This window comes from Chiloscyllium plagiosum, unplaced genomic scaffold (assembly GCF_037043375.1).
Source record: "Chiloscyllium plagiosum isolate Xiang-an unplaced genomic scaffold, Cpla_swu_hap1 HiC_scaffold_1, whole genome shotgun sequence".
NCBI classification, from domain to species: Eukaryota; Metazoa; Chordata; class Chondrichthyes; order Orectolobiformes; family Hemiscylliidae; genus Chiloscyllium; species Chiloscyllium plagiosum.
In genome coordinates, this window is record NW_028270139.1 from 86,633,829 (window position 1) to 86,648,782 (window position 14,954).

Genomic DNA, 14,954 nt, shown 5'->3' on the forward strand with positions numbered 1-14,954 from the left:
GAGGGAGGAGGGAAGTCTGAGGCAGAAAGGCAGAATGGAAATCTGAGCAAAATACTGGTGAAGGTTTTAAATCCGAGCAAGATACTGGGGGGAGTCTGACAATCTGAGCAAACTACTGGTGAAGGCTTTAAATCCGAGCAAGATACTGGGGGGAGTCTGATAATCTGAGCAACATATTGGGGGAGGTTGGAAATCTGAGCAAAATAGTGAGGGAGGAGGGAAGTCTGAGCGAAATACTGATAGAGGCTGGAAATCAGAGCAAAATATTGGGGGAGGCAGGAAAACGGGGCAAAATACTGGGGGAGGCTGGTAATCTGAGCAAAATACTGAGGGAGGTTTGAAATCTGAGCAAAATACTGCTGGAGGCTTTAAATCTGAGCAAAACACTGAGGGAGGTGGGAAATCTGAGCAAAATACTGGGGGATATTGTTAATCTGGGCAAAACACTGGGGAGGCTGTAATCTAAGCAAAACACTGGGAAGGCTGGTAATCTGAGAAACATTCTGGGGGAGATTGGTAAACTGGGCAAAATACTGGGGAGGCTGTAATCTGAGCAAAACACTGAGGAGGCGGGAAATCTGAGGAAAATCCTGGGGGAGATTGGTAATCTGGGCAAAATACTGGGGAGGCTGTAAACTGAGCAAAACACTGAGGGAACCTGTAATCTGAGCAAAATACTGGGGGAGATTGGTAACCTGGCAAAATACTGGGGAGGCTGTAAACTGAGCAAAATATGGGGGAGGCTGTAATCTGAACAAAATACTGGGAGGCTGTAATCTGAACAAAATACTGAGGGTGGTTGGTAATCTGAGCAAAATACTGGCGGAGGTTGGAAATCTGAGCAAAATACTGTTGGAGGCTGGTAATCTGAGCAGAATACTAAGGCAGAATGAAAATCTGAGCAAAATACTGGTGAAGGCTTTAAATCTGAGCAAGATACTGATGGAGGCTGGAACTCAGACCAAACACTGTTTGGGGGGGGGAGGGGGGGAGCTGGAAATCTGAGCAAAACACGGAGGGAGGAGGGAAGTCAGAGCAAAATACTTCGAGAGGCTCGTATTCTGAGCAAAATACTAGGGGAGGTTGGGAATCTGAGCAAAATACTGATAAAGGCTGGTAATCTGAGCAAAATACTGGGGAGGGAAGAAATCTAAGCAAAATACTGGAGAGGCTGGTAATCTGAGCAAAATACTGGGGGAGGCTGTAATCTGAGCAAAATACTTGGGGAGTTGATAATCTGAGCAAAATACTGGGGAGACTGGTAATCTGAGCAAAATACTGGGGGAGACTGATATTCTGAGCAAAATACTGGGGAGGCTGTAATCTGAGCAAAATACTGGGGGAGGTTGGTAATCTGAGCAAAATGCTGTTGGAGGCTGGTAATCCGAGCAGGATACAAAGGCAGAATGGAACTCTGAGCAAAATACTGGTGAAGACTTTAAATCCGAGCACGATACTGGGTGGAGTCTGATAATCTGAGCAAAATATTGGGGGAGGTTGGAAATCTGAGCAAAATACTGGGGGAGGAGAGAAATCAGAGCAAAATACTGGGGGAGGTTGGAAATCTGAGCAAAATACTGAGGGAGGAAGGAAGTCAGAGCGAAATACTGATAGAGGCTGAAAATCAGAGCAAAATATTGGTGGAGGCAGGAAAACTGGGCAAAATACTGGGGGAGGCTGGTAATCTGAGCAAAATACTGAGGGAGGTTTGAAATCTGAGCAAAATACTGCTGGAGGCTTTAAATCTGAGCAAAACACTGAGGGAGGTGGGATATCTGAGCAAAATACTGGGGGATATTGTTCATCTGGGCAAAACACTGGGGAGGCTGTAATCTGAGCAAAACACTGGGAAGGCTGATAATCTGAGCAAAATACTGGGTTAGGCTGGTAAATTGAAGAAAATACTGGGGGAGGCTGGAAATCTGAGCAAAATACTGGGGGAGGTTGGAAGTTTGTGCAAAATAATGAGGGAGTTTGGAAATCTGAGCAAAATACTGGGGGAGGCTTTAAATCTTATCAAAATACTGAGGGAGGCTAGTAATCTGAGCAAAATACTGAGGAGGCTGTTAATCTGAGCAAAATACTGGAAGCGGCTGTAATCTGAGCAAAATACTGCGGGAGGCTGTAATCTGAGCAAAATACTGAGGAGGTTGGAAATCTGAGCAAAATACTGGAGAGGCTGGTAATCTGAGCAAAATACTGGGGGAGGCACGTAATCTGAGCAGAATACTGGAGAGGCTGGTAAACTGAGCAAAATACTGGGGGGGGGGTTGGTAATCAGAGCAAACTACTGGGGAGACTGGTAATCTGAGCAAAATACTGAGTAGGCTGTAAACTGAACAAAACACTGGGGAGGCTGTAATCTGAGCAAAATACTGGGGAGGCTGTAATCTGAGCAAAATACTGTTGGAGGCTGGTAATCTGAGCAGAATACTAAGGCAGAATGGAAATCTGAGCAAAATACTGGTGAAGGCTTTAAATCTGAGCAAGGTATTGATGGAGGCTGGAACTCAGACCAAACACTGGATGGTGGTGGTGGCGGGGGGGAGCTGGAAATCTGAGCAAAATACGGAGGGAGGAGGGAAGTCTGAGCAAATTACTTGGAGAGGCTCGTATTCTGAGCAAAATACTAGGGCAGGTTGGAAATCTGAGCAAAATAATGAGGGAGTCTGATAATCTGAGCAAAATACTGAGGAGGGTTAGAAATCTGAGCTAAATATTGCTGGAGGCTTCAAATCTGAGCAAAACATTGAGGGAGCCTGTAATCTTAGCAAAATACTGGGGGAGGTTGGTAATCTGAGCAAAATACTGGGGAGGCTGGTAATCTGAGCAAAATACTGGGGGAGGTTGGGAATCTGAGCAAAATACTTGGGGAGGCTGGTAATCTGAGGAAAATACTTGGGGAGGCTAGTAATCTGAGCAAAATACTGGGGGAGGATGGAAATCAGAGCAAAATACTGGTGGAGGCTGGTAATCTGAGCAAAATACTGGGGGAGGTTGGGAATCTGAGCAAAATAGTGGAGGAGGCTGGTAATCTGAGCACAATACTGAGGGAGGCAGGAAATCTGAGCAAAATATTGTGGGAGGCAGGAAAACTGAGCAAAATACTGGGGGAGGCTGGAAATCTGAGCAAAATAGTGTAGGAGGCTGGTAATCTGAACTCAATACTGAGGGAGGCAGGAAGTCTGAGCAAAATATTGGGGGAGGCAGGAAAACTGAGCAAAATACTGGGGGAGGCTGGTAATCTGAGCAAAGTACTGAAGGAGGTTTGAAATCAGCAAAATTCGGCTGGAGGCTTTAAGTCTGAGCAAAACACTGAGGGAGGTGGGAAATCTGAGCAAAATACTGGGGAGGCTGGTAATCTGAGCATAATACTGGGGGAGGTTGGGAATCTGAGCAAAATACTTGGGGAGGCCGGTAATCTGAGGAAAATACTTGGGGAGGCTAGTAATCTGAGGAAAATATTTGGGGAGGCTAGTAATCTGAGCAAAATACTTGGGGAGGATGGACATCAGAGCAAAATACTGGGGAGGTTGTAATCTGAGCAAAATACTGTTGGAGGCTGGTAATCTGAGCAGAATACTAAGGCAGAATGGAAATCTGAGCAAAATACTGGTGAAGGCTTTAAATCTGAGCAAGGTACTGATGGAGGCTGGAACTCAGACCAAACACTGGATGGTGGTGGGGGGGGGGGGGGGGGGGGGGAGCTGGAAATCTGAACAAAATACGGAGGGAGGAGGGAAGTCTGAGCAAAGTACTTGGAGAGGCTCGTATTCTGAGCAAAATACTAAGGGAGGTTGGAAATCTGAGCAAAATACTGATAAAGGCTGGAAATTAAGTAAAATACTGGAGGAGGCTGGTAATCTGAGCAAAATACTGGGGGAGGTTGGAAATCTGAGCAAACTAATGAGGGAGTCTGATAATCTGAGCAAAATACTGAGGAGGGTTAGAAATCTGAGCTAAATACTGCTGGAGGCTTTAAATCTGAGCAAAACATTGAGGGAGCATGTAATCTGAGCAAAATACTGGGGGAGGTTGGTAATCTAAGCAAAATACTGGGGAGGCTGGGAATCTGAGCAAAATACTGGGGGAGGTTGGGAATCTGAGCGAAATACTTGGGGAGGCTGGTAATCTGAGGAAAATACTTGGGGAGGCTAGTAATCTGAGGAAAATACTGGGGGAGGCAGGAAATCAGAGCAAAATAGTGGAGGAGGCTGGTAATCTGAGCAAAATACTAAGGGAGGCTGGTAATCTGAGCAAAATATTGGGGGAGGTTGGAAATCAGAGCAAAATAGTGGAGGAGGCTGGTAATCTGAGCACAATACTGAGGGAGGCAGGAAATCTGAGCAAAATATTGGGGGAGGCAGGAAAACTGAGCAAAATACTGGGGGAGGCTGGAAATCAGAGCAAAATAGTGTAGGAGGCTGGTAATCTAAGCACAATACTGAGGGAGGCTGGAAATCTGAGCAAAATATTGGGCGTGGCAGGAAAACTGAGCAAAATACTGGGGGAGGCTGGTAATCTGAGCAAAGTATGAAGGAGGTTTGAAATCTGCAAATCTGGGGAGGCTGTACTCTGAGCAAAACACTGAGGGAGCCTGTAATCTGAGCAAAATACTTGGGGAGGCTAGTAATCTGAGCAAAATACTGGGGAGGCTGGTAATCTGAGCATAATACTTGGGGAGGTTGGGAATCTGAGCAAAATACTTGGGGAGGCTGGTAATCTGAGGGAAATACTTGGGGAGGCTAGTAATCTGAGGAAGATATTTGGGGAGACTAGTAATCTGAGCAAAATACTTGGGAAGGATGGAAATCAGAGCAAAATACTGGTGGAGGCTTTATATCTGAGCAAAATACTAAGGGAGGCTGGAAATCTGAGCAAAATATTGGGGGAGGTTGGAAATCTGAGGAAAATACTGGGGCAGGCTGGAAATCAGAGCAAAATAGTGGAGGAGGCTGGTAATCTGAGCACAATACTGAGGGATGCAGGAAATCTGAGCAAAATATTGGGGGAGGCAGGAAAACTGAGCAAAATACTGGGGGAGGCTTGTAATCTAGGCAAAACCTGGGGAGGCTGTAATCTGAGCAAAATACTGGGAAGGCCGGTAATCTGAGAAACGTTCTGGGGGAGATTGGTAACCTGGGCAAAATACTGGGGAGGCTGTAAACTGAGCAAAATACTGGGGAGGCTGTAATCGGAGCAAAATACTGGGGAGGCTGTAATCTGAACAAAATACTGGGGGAGGTTGGTAATCTGAGCAAAATACTGGGGGAGATTGGAAATCTGAGCAAAATACTGTTGGAGGCTGGTAATCTGAGCAGACTACTAAGGCAGAATGAAAATCTGAGCAAAATACTGGTGAAGGCTTTAAATCTGAGCAAGATACTGATGGAGGCTGGAACTCAAACCAAACACTGGGTGGGGGGGGTGGAGCTGGAAATCTGAGCAAAATACGGAGGGACGAGGGAAGTCTGAGCAAAATACTTCGAGAGGCTCGTATTCTGAGCAAAATACTAGGGGAGGTTGGAAATCTGAGCAAAATACTGATAAAGGCTGGTAATCTGAGCAAAATACTGGGGGAGGGAAGAAATCTGAGCAGAATACTGGAGAGGCTGGTAATCTGAGCAAAATACTGGGGGAGGCTGTAATCTGAGCAAAATACTTGGGGAGTTGATAATCTGAGCAAAATACTGGGGAGACTGGTAATCTGAGCAAAATACTGGGGGAGACTGATATTCTGAGCAAAATACTAGGGAGGCTGTAATCTGAGCAAAATACTGGGGGAGGTTGGTAATCTGAGCAAAATGCTGTTGGAGGCTGGTAATCCGAGCAGGATACAAAGGCAGAATGGAAAACTGAGCAAAATACTGGTGAAGACTTTAAATCCGAGCAAGATACTGGGGGGAGTCTGATAATCTGAGCAAAATATTGGGGGAGGTTGGAAATCTGAGCAAAATACTGGGGGAGGAGCGAAATCTGAGCAAAATACTGGGGGAGATTGGAAATCTGAGCAAAATACTGAGGGAGGAAGGAAGTCTGAGCGAAATACTGATAGAGGCTGGAAATCAGAGCAAAATATTGGGGGAGGCAGGAAAACTGGGCAAAATACTGGGGGAGGCTGGTAATCTGAGCAAAGTACTGAAGGAGGTTTGAAATCAGCAAAATTCGGCTGGAGGCTTTAAGTCTGAGCAAAACACTGAGGGAGGTGGGAAATCTGAGCAAAATACTGGGGAGGCTGGTAATCTGAGCATAATACTGGGGGAGGTTGGGAATCTGAGCAAAATACTTGGGGAGGCCGGTAATCTGAGGAAAATACTTGGGGAGGCTAGTAATCTGAGGAAAATATTTGGGGAGGCTAGTAATCTGAGCAAAATACTTGGGGAGGATGGACATCAGAGCAAAATACTGGGGAGGTTGTAATCTGAGCAAAATACTGTTGGAGGCTGGTAATCTGAGCAGAATACTAAGGCAGAATGGAAATCTGAGCAAAATACTGGTGAAGGCTTTAAATCTGAGCAAGGTACTGATGGAGGCTGGAACTCAGACCAAACACTGGATGGTGGTGGGGGGGGGGGGGGGGGGGGGGGGAGCTGGAAATCTGAACAAAATACGGAGGGAGGAGGGAAGTCTGAGCAAAGTACTTGGAGAGGCTCGTATTCTGAGCAAAATACTAGGGGAGGTTGGAAATCTGAGCAAAATACTGATAAAGGCTGGAAATTAAGTAAAATACTGGAGGAGGCTGGTAATCTGAGCAAAATACTGGGGGAGGTTGGAAATCTGAGCAAACTAATGAGGGAGTCTGATAATCTGAGCAAAATACTGAGGAGGGTTAGAAATCTGAGCTAAATACTGCTGGAGGCTTTAAATCTGAGCAAAACATTGAGGGAGCCTGTAATCTGAGCAAAATACTGGGGGAGGTTGGTAATCTAAGCAAAATACTGGGGAGGCTGGGAATCTGAGCAAAATACTGGGGGAGGTTGGGAATCTGAGCAAAATACTTGGGGAGGCTGGTAATCTGAGGAAAATACTTGGGGAGGCTAGTAATCTGAGGAAAATACTGGGGGAGGCAGGAAATCAGAGCAAAATAGTGGAGGAGGCTGGTAATCTGAGCAAAATACTAAGGGAGGCTGGTAATCTGAGCAAAATATTGGGGGAGGTTGGAAATCAGAGCAAAATAGTGGAGGAGGCTGGTAATCTGAGCACAATACTGAGGGAGGCAGGAAATCTGAGCAAAATATTGGGGGAGGCAGGAAAACTGAGCAAAATACTGGGGGAGGCTGGAAATCAGAGCAAAATAGTGTAGGAGGCTGGTAATCTAAGCACAATACTGAGGGAGGCTGGAAATCTGAGCAAAATATTGGGCGTGGCAGGAAAACTGAGCAAAATACTGGGGGAGGCTGGTAATCTGAGCAAAGTATGAAGGAGGTTTGAAATCTGCAAATCTGGGGAGGCTGTACTCTGAGCAAAACACTGAGGGAGCCTGTAATCTGAGCAAAATACTTGGGGAGGCTAGTAATCTGAGCAAAATACTGGGGAGGCTGGTAATCTGAGCATAATACTTGGGGAGGTTGGGAATCTGAGCAAAATACTTGGGGAGGCTGGTAATCTGAGGGAAATACTTGGGGAGGCTAGTAATCTGAGGAAGATATTTGGGGAGACTAGTAATCTGAGCAAAATACTTGGGAAGGATGGAAATCAGAGCAAAATACTGGTGGAGGCTTTATATCTGAGCAAAATACTAAGGGAGGCTGGAAATCTGAGCAAAATATTGGGGGAGGTTGGAAATCTGAGGAAAATACTGGGGCAGGCTGGAAATCAGAGCAAAATAGTGGAGGAGGCTGGTAATCTGAGCACAATACTGAGGGATGCAGGAAATCTGAGCAAAATATTGGGGGAGGCAGGAAAACTGAGCAAAATACTGGGGGAGGCTTGTAATCTAGGCAAAACCTGGGGAGGCTGTAATCTGAGCAAAATACTGGGAAGGCCGGTAATCTGAGAAACATTCTGGGGGAGATTGGTAACCTGGGCAAAATACTGGGGAGGCTGTAAACTGAGCAAAATACTGGGGAGGCTGTAATCTGAGCAAAATACTGGGGAGGCTGTAATCTGAACAAAATACTGGGGGAGGTTGGTAATCTGAGCAAAATACTGGGGGAGGTTGGAAATCTGAGCAAAATACTGTTGGAGGCTGGTAATCTGAGCAGAATACTAAGGCAGAATGGAAATCTGAGCAAAATACTGGTGAAGGCTTTAAATCTGAGCAAGATACTGATGGAGGCTGGAACTCAGACCAAACACTAGGTATTGTGGGGTGGGGAGCTGAAAATCTGAGCAAAATACGGAGGGAGGAGGGAAGTCTGAGGCAGAAAGGCAGAATGGAAAGGCAGAATAGAACTCTGAGCAAAATACTGGTGAAGGCTTTAAATCCGAGCAAGATACTGGGGGGAGGTTGGAAATCTGAGCAAAATACTGGTGAAGGCTTTAAATCCGAGCAAGATACTGGGGGGAATCTGATAATCTGAGCAAAATATTGGGGGAGGTTGGAAATCTGAGCAAAATACTGAGGGAGGAGGGAAGTCTGAGCGAAATACTGATAGAGGCTGGAAATCAGAGCAAAATATTGGGGGAGGCAGGAAAACTGGGCAAAATACTGGGGGAGGCTGGTAATCTGAGCAAAATACTGAGGGAGGTTTGAAATCTGAGCAAAATACTGCTGGAGGCTTTAAATCTGAGCAAAACACTGAGGGAGGTGGGAAATCTGAGCAAAATACTGGGGGATATTGTTAATCTGGGCAAAACACTGGAGAGGCTGTAATCTGAGCAAAACACTGGGAAGGCTGGTAATCTGAGAAACATTCTGGGGGAGATTAGTAATCTGGGCAAAATACTGGGGAGGCTGTAAACTGAGCAAAATACTGGGGGAGATTGGTAACCTGGCAAAATACTGGGGAGGGTGTAAACTGAGCAAAATACTGGGGAGGCTGTAATCGGAGCAAAATACTGGGGAGGCTGTAATCTGAACAAAATACTGGGGGAGGTTGGTAATCTGAGCAAAATACTGGGGGAGATTGGAAATCTGAGCAAAATACTGTTGGAGGCTGGTAATCTGAGCAGACTACTAAGGCAGAATGAAAATCTGAGCAAAATACTGGTGAAGGCTTTAAATCTGAGCAAGATACTGATGGAGGCTGGAACTCAAACCAAACACTGGGTGGGGGGGGTGGAGCTGGAAATCTGAGCAAAATACGGAGGGACGAGGGAAGTCTGAGCAAAATACTTCGAGAGGCTCGTATTCTGAGCAAAATACTAGGGGAGGTTGGAAATCTGAGCAAAATACTGATAAAGGCTGGTAATCTGAGCAAAATACTGGGGGAGGGAAGAAATCTGAGCAGAATACTGGAGAGGCTGGTAATCTGAGCAAAATACTGGGGGAGGCTGTAATCTGAGCAAAATACTTGGGGAGTTGATAATCTGAGCAAAATACTGGGGAGACTGGTAATCTGAGCAAAATACTGGGGGAGACTGATATTCTGAGCAAAATACTAGGGAGGCTGTAATCTGAGCAAAATACTGGGGGAGGTTGGTAATCTGAGCAAAATGCTGTTGGAGGCTGGTAATCCGAGCAGGATACAAAGGCAGAATGGAAAACTGAGCAAAATACTGGTGAAGACTTTAAATCCGAGCAAGATACTGGGGGGAGTCTGATAATCTGAGCAAAATATTGGGGGAGGTTGGAAATCTGAGCAAAATACTGGGGGAGATTGGAAATCTGAGCAAAATACTGAGGGAGGAAGGAAGTCTGAGCGAAATACTGATAGAGGCTGGAAATCAGAGCAAAATATTGGGGGAGGCAGGAAAACTGGGCAAAATACTGGGGGAGGCTGGTAATCTGAGCAAAATACTGCTGGAGGCTTTAAATCTGAGCAAAACACTGAGGGAGGTGGGATATCTGAGCAAAATACTGGGGGATATTGTTCATCTGGGCAAAACACTGGGGAGGCTGTAATCTGAGCAAAACACTGGGAAGGCTGATAATCTGAGCAAAATACTGGGTTAGGCTGGTAAATTGAAGAAAATACTGGGGGAGGCTGGAAATCTGAGCAAAATACTGGGGGAGGTTGGAAATCTGAGCAAAATACTGAGGGAGGCTGGAAGTTTGTGCAAAATAATGAGGGAGTTTGGAAATCTGAGCAAAATACTGGGGGAGGCTTTAAATCTTATCAAAATACTGAGGGAGGCTAGTAATCTGAGCAAAATACTGGGGAGTCTGTTAATCTGAGCAAAATACTGGAAGCGGCTGTAATCTGAGCAAAATACTGCGGGAGGCTGTAATCTGAGCAAAATACTTATGGAGGAATGAAATTTGAGCAAAGTGCAATGCATCACACTTTCCCACCTTGTATGGCATCTGCCACTTCTTTGCCCACTGTCCTAACCTATCAAAATCCTACTGCAGCCTTCCCACCCCTTAATGATACCTGTCCCTCAAACTATCTTTGTATCATCTGCAAACTTAGCCAGAATGCCCACAGTTCCTTTATCTGGATTGTTAATGTATAAAGTGAAAAGTTGTGGTCCCAACACTGAACCTTGTGGAACACCACTTCTCTCTGGTTGCCACCCTGAGAAGGACCCTTTAATCTTCACTTTCTGCTTTCTGCTGGACAGCCAAGTTTCTATCCAGGCTAGCACATTGCCTCTATGACCATGGACACTTACCTTACTCAGTAGCCTCTTGTGTGGGACCTTGTCAAAGGCCTTCTTGAAGTCCAGGTAGACAACATCCACTGGTTCTCCTTGGTCTAATGTGCTCATTACTTCCTCATAGAATTTGAGCAGATTTGTCAGGCGTAACCTACCCTTGATGACTGTGCCCTATTTTACCACACACTTCCAAATATTCAGAAATCTCATTCTTCATAATGGATTCCAGGATCTTATCCACACCAAGGTTAGGCTAACTACTCTGTAATTTCCCGTCATCTGCCTTACTCCCTTTTTAAATAGGGGTGTTATGTTAGTGATTTTCCAGTCCTCCGGGACCCTTCCTGATTCTAGCGATTCCTGAAAGATTACTATTAATGCCTCCATTAGCTCTTCAGCAAACTCCCTTAGAACTCTGTAGTATAGTCCTTCTGGTCCAGGTGATTTATCTACCTTCAGGCCATTCATTTTGTCAAGCACCTTCTCCTTGGTGATGGCCATTATAGTCAGCTCTGCTCCCTTACTTTCTTGAACTTTTGGGATATTACTCATGTCTTCCATTGTGAAGACTGATTCGAAGTAATTATTCAGTTCCTCAGCCATTTCCTTTTTCCCCACTCTCCTGCATCATTTTCCAGCAGACCAATGTCCATTTTTGCCTCTCTTTTGCCCTTTAGATATCTAAAGAAACTCTTACAGTCTTCCCGGCTGTAATATTACTGGCTAGCTTACCCTCATATTTAATCATCTCTATCATTTCTTTTTGTTGCCATCTGTCGCTCTTTGTAAGCTTTCTCAATCCTCTGATTTCCCATTGTTCAGATTAGATTAGATTTTCTACAGTGTGGAAACAGGCCCTTTGGCCCAACAAGTCCACACCGACCTTCCGAAGAGTAACCCACCAAGACCCATTTCCCTCTGACTAATGCACCTAACAACTATGGACAATTTAGCATAGCCAATTCACCTGACCTGCACATCTTTGGAATGTGGAAGAAAACCAGAGTACCCGGAGGAAACCTGTACTGATACGGGGAGAATGTGCAAACTCTACATAGACAGTCACCCAAGGCTGGAAGCAAACCTGGGACCCTAGCGCTGTAAAGCAGTAGTGCTAACCACTGAGCCACTTTATATGCTACTTTATATGCTTTCTCTTTTGCTTTTATGCTAACCCTGAGGTCCCTAGTCAGTCATGATTGCCTTATCCCCCCATACCATGCTTCATTTTCCTCAGGGATGAATCTCTGCTGTGTCTCCTGAATTACTCCCAGAAACTCCTGATTATACCCAACTCCTCCCTCATGTCTCTGTAGTTGCCTTTATTCAGCTGTAATACTGTTACCTCTGATTCTATCTCTCTCAAATTGCAGAGTAAATTCGATCATGTTAAGAGCATTGCTTCCTAAGAGTTCCTACACCTTAAGCCCACTTATCTCATCTGCGTCATTGTGCAACAGTAAATCCAGTATAGCCTTTCCCTTGTGTGCTCCATCATAATCTTGTCTACTACATTCGCTGCTCACAATTTGGTCTCCTTTACATTGGAGAAACAAAGCATAGACTGGGTGACCACTTCGCAGAACATAAACATTCTGCCTGCAAAAAAGACCCTGAGCTTCCAGGTGCCTGCTACTTCAACACACCACCTTGTTCCTTGCCCAATATTCTCTGTCTCAGGCTTGCTGCAATGCTTCAATATTGAGTTCAATAATTATACCACCTGAACTCTCCTTTGACCCAGCCCCCTTCTCCACACACCAGCCCTTGTGATCACGTAGTCTGCTAAGACACACAACCCATTGTTAGCCACTAACAGTCCCCATTTACAGTTATTCACCCTCCTAGCCAGATCATCTCCCACACCTTTGTCTGTCCAATTGTTCTTCTCTCTCTTTGCACTCTATCCCCACCTATCGTTTACTCTTTACCCCCTCCCACCCTATCTTCTGCATAAAACTGACATTTTCCTAGGTACCATCAGTTCTGAGGAAGGGTTACCAGACCCAAGATGTTAACTCTGATTTCTCTACACAAACCTGCTGAGCTTTTGCAACAATTTCTGTTTTTGCTTCTTCAAGAGTGATTGGATTGGAAACATCCTGATGTATGGATGGACATGGAATTTGCCTGGAAGGTTTAAACTTCCAACAGGCTGTTTCTTTCTATCCCAGACCCTCTGCAAATGTATTTGACCTGCGACAGAAATATGTCACTTATCTCAATAATTTTCCTGGAAATGATACCTGAAAGAAGAACACCTCATGTTCTGCCTTGGGACTCTGCAACCACATGGAATCAATGTAGATTTCACCAGTTTCTTCATTTCCCTTTCCCCAACATTATCCCAGTCCCAAGACTCCAACATGGTACCGCCCTCTTGACCTGTCCATCGCCTTTCCTAACTATATGCTCTGCCCTCTGACCTATCACCTTCTCCCCCACCTTCATCTACCTAACGCATTCTTAGCTACCTCCCCCCTAACCCCATCCCCTCTCATTTATCTCTCAGCCCGCTGGCCCACAAGCCTCATTCCTAGTGAAGAGCTTATGCCTGATTCATCAATTCTCCTGCTCCTTGGATGCTGTCTGACCTGCTGTGCTTTTCCAGCCCCACACTCTCAACCTTTCCAGGCACTTGATTGTCCTGGCCAATAAATCTTCAAAAAAACGTCTGGAATGTAAAAAAGGAAAGTAAGCTATTTTATTTGCCTGTTAAAATAAACCTGAAGGGTTACCTTACTGGATTCCTTTTGCATAGCTGATTTCACAACAATCTATTATCACAGCAGAATAGATTGGGCGGCACGGTTGCACAGTGGTTAGCACTGCTGCCTCACAGCGCAAGAGACCCGGGTTGAATTCCCGCCTCAGGCGACTGACTGTGTGGAGTTTGCACGTTCTCCCCGTGTCTGCGTGGGTTTCCTCCGGGTGCTCCGGTTTCCTCCCATAGTCCAAGGATGTACAGGTCAGGTGAATTGGCCATGCTAAATTGCCCGTAGTGTTAGGTAAAGGGGTAAATGTAGGGGAATGGGTGGGTTGCGCTTCGGTGGGTCGGTGTGGACTTGTTGGGCCGAAGGGCCTGTTTCCACACTGTAATGTAATCTAAAAAAAAAGAACACCTGCTATTTCACATTTTGAAAAATTATCGACTCATTGATATGGGACTATGAATTCTAATGCTTGTTGCTATAAGGGGCCATGCATTTGAATGAGATGTTTGTTATCACAGTTTTTGTTATTCATTTGTGGGATGTATGTGACACTGGTTGGCCAGAATTTATCACTGTACCGAGGTGGTAGTGAGCTGCTGTCTTTAACTGCTGCAGTCCACATGCTATGGGTTGATCCACAATGCTATTAGGAAGGGAATTCCAGGTTTTTGACCCAGCAACAGTGATACCTTTCCAAGTCAGGATGGTGAGTGGCTTGGAGTGGAACTTGCCAGGTGGTGGTGTTCCCATTTATCTGCTACCCTTGTCCTTGTAGATGCTTGTAGTCATGGGTTTGGAAACTGCTGTCTGAGAATCTGGTGAATTTCAGCAATGCATCTTATAGATAGTACACACTGCTGCTACTGAGCATTGGTGGTAAAGAGAGTGGATATTTGTGGATGTGGTGCTAATCAAGCAGGCTACTTCATCCTGGATGGTGTCAAGCTTCTTGAATGTTGTTGGAGCTGCACTCATCCAGGCAAGTGGGGAGTATTCCATCACACTTCTGAGTTGTGCCTTGTAAATAATGGACAGATTCTGGGGAGTCAGAAGATGAATTACTCACCACAGTATTCCTTGCCTGACCTGCTCCTGTCGCCACTGTGTTTATGTGGTGAGTCCAGATGAGTTTCTGGTCAATGATAACCTCCAGGATGTTGATAGTAGGGAATTCAGTGATGGCAACACCATTGAGTTTCAAGGAGTGGTGGCTAGATTGCCTCTTATGGTGATAGTCATAACCTGGCATTTGTGTGTCATGAATGTTATTTGCCACTTGTCAGCCCAAGCCTGGATATTGTCCAGATCTTGTTGCATTTGAACATGACTGCTTCAGTACCTGAGGAGTAATGAATGGTGCTGAACATTGTGCAATCATTGACGAGCATTCCCACTTTGACTTTATGATGGAGGGAAGGTTATTGATGAAGCAGTTGAAGATGGTTGGACTGAGGACACTACCCTGAGGAATTGCAGAGATTCCTGGAGCTGAGATGATTGACCTCCAACAACCACAACCATTTTCCATTTGCTTGA